Source organism: Trifolium pratense, linkage group LG3, assembly GCF_020283565.1.
Source record: "Trifolium pratense cultivar HEN17-A07 linkage group LG3, ARS_RC_1.1, whole genome shotgun sequence".
Classification (NCBI taxonomy): Eukaryota; Viridiplantae; Streptophyta; class Magnoliopsida; order Fabales; family Fabaceae; genus Trifolium; species Trifolium pratense.
This window is the reverse complement of record NC_060061.1, coordinates 38,826,723-38,841,382: the sequence shown is the minus strand read 5'-3', so window position 1 is coordinate 38,841,382 and position 14,660 is coordinate 38,826,723. Positions and strand designations below refer to the sequence as shown.

General features: G+C 31.6%; 1 pseudogene; it reads left to right on the top strand.

Annotated features, from left to right (window-relative positions):
• The first annotated feature begins 4,217 nt into the window (after positions 1-4,217).
• On the top strand, positions 4,218-8,877 carry LOC123916575 (annotated as a pseudogene).
• The last annotated feature ends 5,783 nt before the right edge of the window (positions 8,878-14,660 follow it).

The following is a 14,660-nucleotide window of genomic DNA, read 5'->3' as shown; positions in this document are numbered from 1 at the left end:
AAGTGTGTTGGTATGTTGATTCACTTATTATTGAGGATTACAATGAACTTGAGAAATTAGAGCAAGGTATGATGATATCACTAATAGTCTAATTAAAGTTATGATTTATTAGATTATAAGTTGGTTATTAATAAGTTTTATTTCTGTTTTTCTCTGTAGAAGTAGCTACTATGAAAACTGGTGATGCTTGTTCAGCCTCAGTTGCTCTCGATGAAGATTGACGAGTTTTTTTTTGTTTCGTATTAGACTATTAGCTATGGATAATTTGTTATGATGATGTATAAGCTTAAGCTTATGTGCTTTCTTTTAGCATGTTTTGAGCTTAGTTTAATTGGTCTGTGTATCAATTTACAATTGTGTATGCAGGATGTTATAGATTGAATGTTGATTTTCTGTTCAACTTTGTTATCAGACCTGCAGTTTGAAATCTCATGAATCTACTGTGGAATTTTAAACTGGTTTTTCATGTTGCTTCTGTCAATGAATCTCATGTGTAAGCTGAAGATAATTCATATAGAGTTATAGTCTCTCTATGCTTTATTCTTTCAAGGTCTGCAGTTGAAATCTTATTAAAAAAATATAAGATTAAGAACTTGCAATGTGATTTTGGTTTGGAGTTTTATCATTTTGAGAACATTTTGTATTTAATAAAGTTAGCAGTTGTGTCTGAAAAATCCTTCAATTATATATTGACTTTAAATTTTAAAAAAAAAATTGTTTTTGCAAAATTTGGTCTTAAAATCTGATTTTTTTTTTTTACTTGAAAAAAAAAACCAGTTTTGCAAGAGAAATATCCGGTTATTAATCTAGTTTTAAAAATAACCAATTTAAAATTGGATTTAAAAAATTAACCGCTTTTAAACCAGTTTTATAAAAACATTTGGTTATGTATCCGTATCCAAATTTATAATTAGTTATATAACCGGTTTATAAAAAAATATGGTTATGGTTATGTATCCAAATCCATATAAGTGGTTTTGGTTTGGATATGGTTTGGTTTGTCAAAATAACCGACCATGAACACCCCTAGTTAAAAGTGTGCTGATATGTTAATTAAAGTATGTTGATATGTTAAAAATATGCTGGTATGTTAAAACTGAGTAAAAAATCTGCTGGCAGTGTGCCGGTAAGTTTTGATGGTTTTTAAGAAAAAACTATTAATCTTGATTTTGGGTCTGTGTACTTGTTCCCAAATATGGTGAATTCTTTGTAATATTTTTCTATTTTGTAATGAAGAGTGTGGTGTAACTGTCTACAATTTGTGGTCTGTTGTCAGATACTGCATATCGTGTTTTTGTGTGATTTTGGAATGCAATTAGGTATGGTCATGTCTTCATTGAAATTCAAGAATTTGGTTTGTGTGTGAATAAGTTTCCTTGATTTGTTGCAGTGGCATGTTACATGATTTCATTGAAATGTGATTTACTTATTGTTGTTTAAATCATGTTGGCATATAGCTATCAATCTTGATTTTGGATCTGTACATGTTAGGCATGACAATAAAACTCATATTCGCGGGTACTTATCCAAATTATACCCGTTTTGACGGGGAATACCCGAGTTGACTGAGTTTGAGTTCGGGTTTGGGTTTTCCCCGATTTCAAAAGATGGGTTTGGGGCGGGTAATGGGTAGATACTCATCCCGAACCCGTCCCCGAACCCGTCCCGCTATACTAAAAATTAGATTTTACTTTTTTTTAAATTAGAAACGCTTAAACAATCTCTTAAATTAGGTTCATATATTTATTTTTTATTTTAATTTGAGTATTAAACAAACCATTTTCTCTTTTTTTTTATTTAAAAAAATATTGTTGAGAAAAAATAATTTTGGACATTTAACTTTTTTTTAATAAAAAAATACTAAAATATAATCTAAATTCATGTCGAAAGAGGCGTAATGGGGATACCCGAAACCCGATGAGGATACCCGATCCCCGTTAGGTATGGGTTTGGGGTTATCATTTTTATCCCCGCTCGAATTTGGGATGAGTTTGGGGAAACCAGAACTTTATGGGTTTGAATTTGGGGAGGGCAAAACCCGTCCCCGTCCCGCCCCATTGCCATGCCTAGTACATGTTCCCAAATGAAGAGTGTGTAACTGTGTACAATTTGTGGTCTGCGGTCATTGTTAACATAAACGAAATTTTCAAACAAAGTAATGATTTTGGTACAAAATTCTCAACTTGTTTTTTGTACACAGGATGACTGAACCTGATGACAGTGATGAGTATACTGTGACTATGGCATCTGTTCCCCGTAAAATATCTCAAAGAGATAAATATAATTTTAATATACTAACACACTTTTAACATACCAGCATATTTTTGATGCAGTTTTAACATACTATCAACACATTTTTAACATATCAGCACACTTTAATTAACATATCAGCACATTTTTAACATACCAACACACTTTAATATAAGGGTAAAATGAGAATATTTTAAAATATGTTGGGGTAAAGAGATAAATGTAGGGGTAGAAAAAAAAATTCTCAGACTGAAAATCGTAAAATCGACAAGAACAGTAATTATTTAATTTAGATCCAATTCCGATCATCTACATCTTCGATTTGTTCGGGTGGCAGGCCGTACAGGTGACGTAAAATAGTTAAATTCTATACTGACATTAGAGAACCATTTAAGCTAGAGAACTTGTTAGATTTTGAACCTCTAAAGGTAAGGACGCCTATTTAAGGCCGAACTCGTTAAGGGTAAGGAAACAAAATAACGAAGGCTAAACCTAGTTTAATTGACTCAACCTAAGCAGATTAAAATAGAAGTAAGTATAGTGATACTAGGGGTCTGTTTGGTAAAAATAAGCTATAAGCTGGCTGATAGCTGAAAAGCTAGCTTATAGCTGAAAAGCTAGCTTATAGCTGATAGCTGAAAAGCTAGCTTATTGAAATTAAAGTGTTTGGTAAAATTAGCTTTTAAAGTGGTTATTAAATATAAAATTACATAATTGATAATGGGTAGTTTATTTTTTAGAGTGTGTAGTTATTAAATTAAAGGGTAAAAATGGAATAAAGTGTAAAAAGCTATAAGCTATAAGCTCAAATGCTACTTGAAATAGCATCTGAAAAAAAGCTATAAGCTAGTACAAAAAGCTTGTTACCAAACATCTCTAATTTTTTGAAACAAGCTTATAAGCTCATATAATAAGCTATAAGCTAGCTTATTTATGTTACCAAACAGAGCCTAGGCTTACTTTAATAAAAATTAATCTCCGGATAATACTTCAATAGTAATCAAATATAGCGCCAGTTACCAAAATAGAGAAGAAATTCGAAAGTACTTAAGAAAACTGCCTTTAACTTTAATTGTCATTTATTTCAAACTGTTTCAAAACTCCTCCGATCAACAAAGCGAATGCAAAGTTCTCAGCCCCCTCTGTTCACCGTTTATCTTCCAATTTGTTCATACAAATTAAAAATTGAAATTTGTGATACTATCTAAATAAGGTTGTTGTTGTGATGATGCTTCGTGATGTACATTGTTGATATGCTTCATAATTGTGAAATGCTTCTTAATGCTAAAAATAATTATATCACACATTCACAATTTAACATCCTGTTAATGATATATTTATGTTGCTGTTGATGCTTCGTACTTTTACATCAAATTGAAATTTGTAAATGTTTAATTGCTACTTTGTTTTGTAAATGTTAGTTTAATTTTGCTAATTATTTCTTAATTTTTAAGTAGAAGAATTTGCTTCAAGAAAAGCTAGAAGGGAGGTTTTTTTTAGTAGCTGGGAGATATGACTTTTTTTTATTTATGTTAGTGACACGGATAAATAACTACTTTTGAAGTTGTTGATGCTATTTACAATTTAAATAAATGATGTTTTTTTTTTAAAAAAAATTGTAGTATTTTTTATTAGGAGTCCATTTTTATGACAGTACATCGTTATGACACTTGTTTTGGTTAGATAAACTCACTTTTGTTTTCTCTAATTATTACTTGTGTTTTGTGTTTGTGTCATTCATTTATGGAACCACTTAATGCAAGAACTCGCCCCGAACTCTGGACTATTAGGGCCCCTTCCCTAGGAACTGAAAATAAAAAAATAAAATAAAAAGTTAAGAGATCAGGAATGTGTTTGTTCTTGTGGACTGAAATGGGCTGTGGGTGCCCTTGATGTACAGGTGTTAATTAAATGATTGCATTGTTTTTTGGGTAGAGGGAGAGGTAGGATTGAATTAAAGATAATAATATATGTTATATTTAAAATATTTATTTGATATGCATTTTTTCTGTAAGGTATAAAGTTGTGTTTTGGGTCACAAGTGTGTGTTTGGATTAGGATATTATATGCATTAACTAATAATCTGCATTCCTAAATCCTACTGTTTGTTGATCTTTGCAATTTCATTTCTAACTGATTATTCCCTCATTCATCAGAAACTAAGTTCTTGAGCAGCTAAGATACATGGATAAAGAGGAAGCCCCACAAATCCCCAGAAGAACAACAAGGTCTTTATCTTCAACATCCACTTCAAATACTAAAACTGCATCAAAAGAAAACAACAGCCTTGAATCCCTAACAATCAATGACCTTTTGGTTGGAGGAGACTGTAACAACCCAGCTCTAATTAATAAAGATAGTATTAATTAGAAAATAAAATTTGGATTTATGAGTTAATTGAAGATAACAAACATGCCTTGTGGAGAGATAGAGAAGGGTGAAATAGTCATTAACCCAAAAGTAGCATGTGTTGAATTCATCCAATTTTGGAGCTTCTGGGTACTGAAGAAACCATACTTAGGGCTGGTTGTATTGGATTGTTGCTGTGATTGATTAGATCAAAGCATGCATGAGTTTGTAGAACAAGAACAGAATTGAAACTTGAAGTTTCTTCAAATGTGGATGTGGTTGTGCATACATGGAAATTGGGGGTGCTGCTGTTAACACGTATGGTGGTGGTGATTGAAAGAATCTCAATCAAAGGATTGATAATATAATTGAGTAGGTGATGAAACTCTTTCATTGTGAGTAGGAGACTTACATATTGGGCTACTCGAAGTCTTTTGATTGGGTTAGTAAGGAGCTTAAGTTTCATCATCAAGTTCATCAAATTATCAGGTGGGTTTGTTTAAGTAGAGACATGGCAACCATAAGTCCAAAGCATAGAAATTCATAATTAGTAATTACTATGTTAGAAAAATTGATGAATTAGCTTAGAAATGATATAATTTGAAATGTTTGAGTAATTCCCTTCCCCATGCTCAAATGTGCTGTGAATATATTTGGATAATTGTAGTTTCATGAGGTATAAGTTAGGAGTCAATAGGTATTGTTAAGAGTTGTTTTAAGAACTTAAATTTTTTATGAAAATATGTTGTTTTAAGGCCCGGATGACTCCCGACTCGTACGGTAATGGCCCTTGATTATTAAACATTTTCACACACCATTTCAACATCAATTTTAGGATGGTTTGATGATAGTTAGAGCTTATGACTCGTGCGAGTTTTCCGTATATTTAGACACGTTAACGCCATATTCGATTGTGGTATTATATTGTGGTAATAATTTAGAGTTGACTGATTTCATAACAATTTACTTACTATTGAATTCTAAGCGATTAGCACAATGTATATAAAACCTTTAGTCGTCTACTGCGAGTTACCGTGTAAAGATGCATGAGAACATAAGCTATATTAGTTCCCCGGGATTGGTTGTTAAGTAAGAATCTTAGAATTAATATAGCTGATTAAGTAGTGGTTGATCCCGAACCACAGAGTATGTAGCCTTGGGCTATGAGACTAGCGTATGCTAGGAGAGATTCTACACTTTTAGTGAGAATCAGTTTAGTTAAATTGTGAGCTGAGGTGGTTTTCTGATCTACATTTAATATCAGGGACCATAGCACGGCCTTCGAGAACCGCTCACCTCGAAGTGTCCGTGAGTTATAAAAACAACCAAGATAAGTTTGTGTGATACACCTTTATTTATATTATGCTATTCTTTAATGAATGAGTTACTAGCGATCAACTATTTGCAGGGCCCTGGTGTTGGTACACCAAGTAGAGGGTAGTAAGAAACTCAGCGAGGCTTAGTAGTCTCACCCCACGATTATTTGATTATAGGTTACAGGTTGTTCGTTCAAGAAGTTTAAGGATTGGACAAATAAGCAAGGCTAATGGAAGTCTTTTCGATGTTTACCTGATTCCAGCGTAAGAAACTCTTGTATAGGATAATGTCACGTATACATGTATTTATCAGTTATCTTGGCTCTGATGTAAAGTTGTTAACAATTACATTATGACAGTTGATTCAATTTAATTAAATCACGTATATTGGGTATTTCCTTCGGACTACTTGTGTAAAAGATTAGTTTAATTTTTCCCGATTCAGTTATTTGTGCTCCTATTGATATTATAGATAAATCAATATGGGGTGTTATAGAGACCCTATTAGCCTAGATGATATCGTTTCCAGTTTTCCCGGTAGAAGTACTCAGATTCATGAGATTGTGCGTCTTTTAGGACCTTTGAATTCGCCAATACTTCCTATGTTTGTGTATGGAGGTGCTTCTACTGGAAAAACCAGTATCATTCTTCAATTATTCAAACATCTCCAAAGGCCTCTTGTTTATTCTAGTTGTAGGACGTGTTATAACCAACGTATCTTGTTCGAGTCTGTTCTAAATCAGTTACTTCTCCATAGAAAAAATGCTGCCAATTGTTATACAAATGCAAAGCGTTGTGAAAGACCGTCCGATTTTATCAATTTTCTTCGCGAAGCATTGACCAGTGTTATAGACAATCTGAAGGTGAAATCAGAAAAATCGATCTCAGAAAAGAATATACATGGGGGAATGGGAAATATGATCTACTTGGTATTTGACAATTTTCATCTTGTTCGAGATTGGGACAAAAGCTCGACGATATTGCCCTTACTGTTTAATCTCTATGATATGCTAAAGATGCCTGAGGTTAGTCTGATTTTCATCAGCAGTACTTCACCAGATACTTTTTACTCTACTAACATGGGTTATGTGGAGCCTATCCCCATTTACTTTCCGGATTACACAGAAGGTGATATGCGTCAAATCTTATTGAGAAACCAAGCAAACCAGAAGTTGTATTCCTCATTTCTCGAGTAAGACATTTTTATCACTAATATCTGTTTCCATTTGAAGCTTTACACGATCTCATATAGTGAAGACTTTTGTTTCTTTTCATGCAGCGTAGCTCTGAGGCCTTTCTGCAGAATTACTAGGCAAGTTGGTGAGTTGTCTTCTGCATTAAAGCCACTATTTGAAAAATATTGCGAACCTTTAAGTGATAAGGGAAAGGGAGTTGTTCCTAATGAAGACATGAAGAGGAGGCTATTCAATCACATCAAGCCTCATATTGCTTCCTCTCTGAATGATGTATTTAAGGTTTCATCTCCTCCTTCAAGTGAAGCTGAGAGTGGTAAAGAGACAAAGCTTAAGGGAAATCTGAAGAGATCGGAGGAAATCGGTGATCTTGATTTTCATATGTCGACCAATGCAAAGTATCTTCTTATTTCAGCATTTCTTGCCTCCAGAAACCCTGCTACTCTTGATGCTTCACTTTTTGATTCCAAAGGTGGTTCTGATAATCGAAAGCGAAAGAGGAAGTAAGTATTGTGATTCAAAACAATATTTTTCTGTGCCCAAAAAACATTGCTCTGTATAATGTTTTGAGATTTCAGCGCTAGTTTACTACCTTTGATATCTCTTTATTATTTAAGCGAAGCCTTTCTTGGTTTTTTATGCATTGAAGTTCCAACCATTGTCTGGATGGATTTCTTATATTTTTCATAGTTATTGATAAAAGTTTGGTATGTGCCCACAGTACATTTTTATTTAGCATTGCTCAATTATTATTGTTGTTGAATGCACAGGGCCTCTGAGAAAGCGCTTGAAAAGAAGGAAATGTTAGAAGAGGAACTTTCCCATTGGAGAGATTGATAGCCATCTTTCAGTGTATTGTTTCTGTTGGAGAAGATCAATCTGATGAAGAGGAACAAAACAATGAAGAATTAGGAGCTCAATGTGGCAGCGGTTCACTGATGTCTGATGTTCTTTTGCAGCTATCCACTCTCTGCAATGCTAATTTTATTTTCAATGGAAAGAGTTGTCCAATTGAAGGCTCGACTCGGTATCAATCAACTATATCTGAAGACCTGGCTTTAAAGGTAAAATCTTTGTCTCACTCACTTAATAATCTCATAAAGTTCTTTGTTATATTATATCAAAATTCCATGCTCGCACGCCTGTATAATGAAGAATAGTAATTTCAATATTGTTTAAGCAAGTTGCAAGGAGCCTAAAGTTCCCACTGTCAAAGTATCTGTACAGAAGTTAGTAATCTTTGACATTGACAGCTTCACAGAGCTTGGTTGTCAACTTTTGTCTGATAGAACTATAACCAAGAGCTGTATACAACATTCATTGTGATCTACTGTTATTAACATGAAATAGCTGGAATACTAAGCATGCTTGGAACTAAGTCTAAGGTGGAATGGATAATTATGTTATGACCATTGCAGATCATTGGATGGATGGAATGTTTATTATCTAGGATTTGTTTTATTGCTTCTTGTCATCAATATTGCCCCCAAAAGTGTTTGTAATACTGTGGATTGCAGTAGTAAAGATTCTGAAATCACGTTGCCCTTAGCTGATTAAATTTCTAATATGACACACTTTGTACTCTTGCCGAATTTCATATTAACACTGTTGATGTTCTAGAAGGAATATCCTAGGTTTGATGGGAGTTTAATTAATGGTGGGAATAGACTATTCTTGCTGATATATCCTGCCGGTGCCGTGCCTTTTGAATGTTGAGTTGTAGACTTACAAAATTTTAACTTGGTTATCTTATAAAGAACAATACCTTGTTAAAGATATTTATCTGTAGGGAAATTCTTGGATGAGCTTATATCATGTGCATGGCAATGGTAACCTCACTTGCATGTTTAAAACCAAAATTAAATGGCAAAACATGGTAGATGTACAGACGTCGATGATATTTGTAAGATAGGTCTAAAAAATACGAGCAATCTAATTTCTATCTAGATAACATGATGTAAAGCTACTCAAGTAACATGTATTTTAAGCTTGATTGTGCTTATAGATAAAGTTTTACAGGTGGAAGGAAACTATGTCAATTTTCTGTGCAGAATAGATATTTGCAAAGGAGCAACATGTTTTTATAAAGTGAGTTTGGCTGTAAAAGGTGAGAAGTTAAAATAAAGGCCATGGTTTTTGGTGAAAACTTCCACGCTATCTCTTTTTCTACATCATGTGTATAACTTTATGTGTTTGGTCATATGATCCTTGTTCCATCGGTTTTTATATCTCCATTGCTAAATATAAGCCACACCTTCCTTGACATCATCACACTCTTTAGTCAAGAATCTTCTCCCCAGTTGAAAAGATATTCCATACCAATGTGCCTATTATGTACAATGCAAACCTTAAACACATCATTCCAAGAACATGCAATAAGAAAAATTACATATAAGTGAAAACCACGATATAAGTTGCAAAGAAGTTGACCCCAAAATGAATGCGGAGAACATGCAGACCTCTTTGGAGTATAAAGTTTGTAAAAATACGTAGAATTTGTTAAAATATTTTTTTTCAAAAAAAACATATTAGATAGAAGAAGAAGAAACCGGTATAATGATGATTAAAGTAAAAAGTCTTGGAGAGTTTAAAAAAGTCTCAAGACTTTTTGTGAGATTGTTGAAAAAGTATATCAAGTGTATTTTCAACTAAAAAGTCTCTCAAAATCTATTCCAAAGAAGAATTCATCAAAATCGGTAGACTTTTGAATACCAATAGACATTTTAAAAGTAATAACAAATCTCAATTGAATACCAATAGATTTTGTTGCCCTGAAAAAAAAATCTTGTTTGTCCTAATTGAATACCACAAGATTTATTTAACTTTTGTAAAAGTCTTGATTGAATACCTCAAGATTGTTTTGTCATAAAAAAGTCTTTTAAAATCCCACGAAATCCCAATCCAATACACACCCTAAGATAACTCATGTGTGCTCTTCCCATTTAAGAATGAGTTTGTTTATTCATGTTTATTTATAATATTAGAATATTTCCTTCCACAAAAATTTAGAATTTTTTGAAAAAAAAATTAAATATGGATTTTTAAGTGCAAAAAACATTAAGAAAAAAACCATATGTAGTTCATCCCTAGCTAGTTTAAAAAAAATTAAAATTTTGCAAGATAGATTTAACTATTTAAACTTTAATATTTATTAATTTATCTATAACTTCAAATTAATGATTAAATTGTTAAACTAAAGATAAATATTTAAATTATTAATCTAATGATATTTTAAAGTTTTAACGATGTCATGTCATGATAAAGTCATTTAAAATATGGTACATGAACTATTGTAAAAAAGCATAAACTAAAGGACCAAACTTATGTACAGTTCCATATACACAGTTTTTACTGTGCTAGATAAATGGGGGAAGTTATTTTTATTTAAAAACATTTTTCTTTTTCTTTTTTTAATTAAAAAATATAAATAACTACCTTTTTGTGAGAGGAACAGGAAAAACAGCATCTAAAGAAATGCATATAAGTTTTCTCCTAAACTAAAATTGAAAATTGAAAACTGAAAACTTAGAGACTAAAATTTGAAAGAATTTTTTAGAGAGAACGAAAATGAAAGTTGATTGTCCCCATGAGTTTAACTCAATTAGTAGGACATCACATTATATATGTAGGAGCCAAAATTCAAACTTAAACACCCCACTTAAAGGTGGAACTTCTAGCGCTAAATTATTTATAACAATAAACAAAATGAAAGTTAACTACAAACATATTTAATATTTTTTTATTATATACATACATATTCTTTCTGACAAAATGAGAAAACAAATCTAATTCTCTTCATCCACACATTTCCCTCAAATCAAACATCAAACATCAAACATATGATACAGAGCATATCTGTATAAAACCAGGTTGTTTCTTGTCATTAAACCAAATGAAGGAAAGTTTAGGCATAGAGAAAAAAACAACAGGACAAATTAACAACTGTATACCTCTTATCTGTTTCATGAAAGAGACATTATATTTTATCTGTTAATTAATATAGCAACTACAAATGAAACTTTTCATTTTCTTCCAAATTCAAAATTCACTATCTCACATAAATGACACTGTTCAAAATAACTTAGTTTTTATATTTTCCTAACTATTTTTTGTTAAAAAGTCCAACAACACAAGAATATTATCAACTCACAACAGTACCTGACAATTGAATTAGGTAATAGTAATACTCTTTTTAATGATTAGATTGGTTGTCCCTTTCAAAATGGCCAACCCTATTTAACCATTAGCATCCATTAATGGGTCTACTCTTCATCAATATATACATGAATATGATGATAGTTATAAGACTACTGCACAGTGCACACCCATGTATTCCAAATGCTAATGACAAAGACATATATTGATTGATATCCGAGGCATAGCCTTCATCTTTGTTAATCGGTGTTTTCAAGATTAATACGGTTAAGAAGTTCCACGTTAGATGTGACTTGGTCTAGATAAGGGTTTATAAATAAGAGTTAATTAATCTTTATCTTACAATCTAGTTTTGTAAGGATGAGTTAAAACCCAACTCACATGTCTAAGATGATATCAGAGTCTTTCCAAGACTAATAGTACTAAAAGTGAGGAAATATGTTAAGAAGTCTCACGTCTTTTGTAAAGATAAGTTAAAGCTCAACTCTCATTTGTAAAAAATACTATATCTCCCATTTCTAAGAAATACTATATAACACTATTTTAACATCAAATATAATTTGAAAATATAAAAATAATTTAATAATATTGATAGGTGTCGTATTGGTGTCGGACATCAAACATTTTTAATTTAAATGTTAGTGCTACATAGCTATTTGGCAATTGAGATTCTCTCAAGAGCAATATTAAAAAAATGAACACTGTCATATTTTTATATTTAAAAAATTATATTTTAAATGAATTTTGCATACCAGTACTCAACTATGTAAGTTGGTCATCAAAGAATTAACCTATTGAAAATGGTCATTATAGTAGTAGCTAATTCAATTAATAATAATTATCGCATTTAGAAAAAAGTATATTTAAAGGAAAAACCTACAAACAAACCCTAACTTGGGAAGTGGATTTCCCACGGTTACAGCAAAGTGTTATAGCATAGTGTTTTAACGAATGTGAGCCGTCAGATATATAATGAATGGCTAAGATTGTTTTGCTTATAAAATTTTATTTAAAATTTAAACCATTCGATTTTAAATTAACGGCCGAGATCTATTAATACGTGAAACTGCGTGCTTATTTCACTACATGAATCCAAATACCTTAACTTGTAATATAAGTAACTGATAAATAGCTTGTAGTGTTGTAAATGTCATGAACCATACAAAAGGAGCAGAGCATATAGTAATAAGATCTTTTCTAAAACTAATTAGACAATCACAATTTATAACATTAAAGAAAAAGTACAAATAAACGTGCCCTTAGCTTGCAATATAGTAGTTGAGAAATAACTTGTAGTGTTGTAATTGTCATGAACTATACAAAAGAAGCATAGCATGATAATAAGGTCATTTCTAAAACTAATTTGACTATGATCACAATCACAATAATTATAATAATTGAAATAACATTAAATGTTATAGGATAGGATAGTAGATCCAATTTCAATCCCATGCATGCACTCCATAGAGATATTGGGGTTATATCAAATGAATTAATGAAAGAAACAAACAATATGGGTCATTGTGTCTAGTAGGGGTATATCATGGAATGGGCTTAAATTAAAATTAAAGTTATATATATGTGAACCAAAAAAAATGTCCATATGAGGAATAGACGGCACGTGTAATTGTTGTATTTTAGTGATTATGGACTGTCTTATTTGTCTTGTGTTGCTAAACATAATAACAAGCAATTACTAAAGACATAGCACCACTATAAATCCAACCATGGGATTTAATTTTATTATATGAATTGACATGATTATTTGCTTTTTACAAGAATCCCAAGTTGGATTTTGTCGGTCACACACAAAGACTCTCTTTAATTGGTTAGGGGCCAGGCTACATAATGTATATTGTTCATGTTGCTTTGCTTTCTTTTTTGTACTAAGCAAGATGTTTTAAGCAATCTAGACAATTTGTTTTAGATCATGGTTGGTTTAATGTAAGAGTAGGATTTTTTATGACACATGCAAGTAGATAAGTATAGCCTATAGCTATAGGTACTAGGTGAACCATATGTTGTTAATACAATGAGGCCTAAAGCTATTATTATTAGTTTAACTTTGGTTGTCCACATGTCCCTATTTAAGTGAGGTATGAAGCTAGGATTTTAGGGGTCTAACCTTTGAGTTAGTCCTGTTTTAGACTAGCATTATTATAAGGGCATAAATAAATATGTTGGAATTTTGTATTGAATTGAATAACAATATGCCCTAAGACTATAATAAATATTGATTAATTTGGTCGGTAAAGAATTGACACATGCCTTAAAATGGGAATGGATTCTCTCAAGTGTAAATTCTCAAGTGTAATTTACACTTGAGAGAATAAAGTGTGGTTTGTTACCATTGATCAAGAGAGATAAACATATAAAAATTTAGAGAAAATAAATTTAGATGGTGTTAGATTACACTTTATTCTCTCAAGTGTAAATCACACTTGAGAGAATCCATTCCCCCTTAAAATAGAGTGAATGTAACTCTTACTCTGCATGAAGAATTACTTGGTAGATAATATGTAAAAACATGCATCTATCAACACTTTTTAAGTTTTAAGATTTGCTTTGATCTTAGTGAGTCTATGGTGTCCATCTCTTCTAAACTTTATTCAATTAAAAACATTACCAATTCTTAATTATATAAACAGTGGACATCTTTTACTACTTTACAATTTACATTGTCAGTTTTGTAGGACTTAAGTGAGTGTCAAGTCAAATTAAAAAAACGTATTAAATATATAAGGCAGTTTGTGAGACTAATGTTGCGTAGGACTCGTATGCATTAGGAAGAGAGCTGGGGTGGCCCATGAGTTGAGGTAGCGTAGCAAAGCGAATGGATATTTTTCTTATGTAGACTGAAATATTTTTATTAGAAATACCGCTTATAACATTGAAACTCTAATTCATTCAAGTTAATTAATAAAAAAACAACTGTGACTACTCTATAGTCGAAGACGTATTCACAAGTTGGAGAACTTAGTTATCAAACATCATATATTCATTATTTGCATTTATTTATTTCTCTTTTATTATTAGTTATTCCAACCATGGATTTAGAACCAACTTCAATTCTAAGGTAAAGTAGAAAAAAAAAATGAATAATATTGAGTTAAAAAGGTTTCATATTATTTGGCAAATAAAAGATCAAAGTCCCTATATGTAAGTCAAATTATATGTAAAAGATGAAAGCTTCAACATCCTTAGTTGAGCACTAATATTGAGAAAACGACTATAAGTATCAAATCAATTAGGTGGGTGAATAAGACTTTTCAATATGGAGATATATATAGGTTTGGCAGGGTGAAATTATTCAAAATTTGAAAGGGAATGACAACTACCTTGAATTAATTGTTACCAAAACAAAGCTACCCTAAAATAATTGGAAAAATGCACTATC